The 676-nt window shown below is 51.3% G+C and overlaps 1 long non-coding RNA gene across 2 annotated transcripts in view; it reads right to left on the reverse strand.

The window, feature by feature from the left end:
- LOC138169524 (uncharacterized) overlaps positions 1-676 on the reverse strand; it is a 76,435-nt gene that overhangs the window by 64,040 nt on the left and 11,719 nt on the right. The window lies entirely within an intron of this gene.

Here is a 676-nt window from a genome sequence, read left to right on the forward strand (position 1 = left end):
CCCACCTCCTGCCAGCCCAGATCCGCGAGGTCTCAGAGCTTCTTTAAGTTGCAGACTCATGTCAGGGCGCAGCGTCCGTGACAAATCTGGGCCGCCGGGGTATATTTCTGCCCCAGCCTTTAGATTCTTTAAGTTGAGCGCCCTCCTGCCCGGTCCCATCCCGTTCAGTCCTTGTAGTGAGTGCTGCCGCTGAACCCTACTTTACGACTTCTGGAACTGTGTGTGTGTGTGCGCCCGTGTGTGTGTAGGGGAGGTATTGGGGGAAGAAAAAAATGAATCGACAGAAAGAGGGAACTACTAAAACATCTATTTGTTTCCTTCCATTGTTCGTGCGAGGGAGCTCTTTGGATTTGCGGGAAAAGGGAGAGGGAAAAGGCAAATCGTAAATAACTGTGCTAAGCCACTCGAAGCTCTGGGGAAAGTATAGTTTTCTCTGTGTTTGCGTGTGAGTGGGAGAGGGAGACTGGGCGCGCATCCTAGAAAAGACATTCATGCTATTGTCCAAGAGGAGGGGGCAGTGCATGAAGATTTTTTCCCCCCCAGCTACGCCCAGTCACCAGGGCCTGAGTTTGTTATGACTGCACTAGGGTTGTTTCCCTTTCGCTAGGGTCCTCCCAGGCGAGATAAGATCTTTGCTCCCAGTCTGCAAATTTCGATTGCTTTTGGCTAGTTACTT

Source organism: Petaurus breviceps, unplaced genomic scaffold (genome assembly GCF_028583685.1).
Source record: "Petaurus breviceps papuanus isolate PSGF00001 unplaced genomic scaffold, PetGlider_PUasm1.0 37, whole genome shotgun sequence".
Classification (NCBI taxonomy): Eukaryota; Metazoa; Chordata; class Mammalia; order Diprotodontia; family Petauridae; genus Petaurus; species Petaurus breviceps.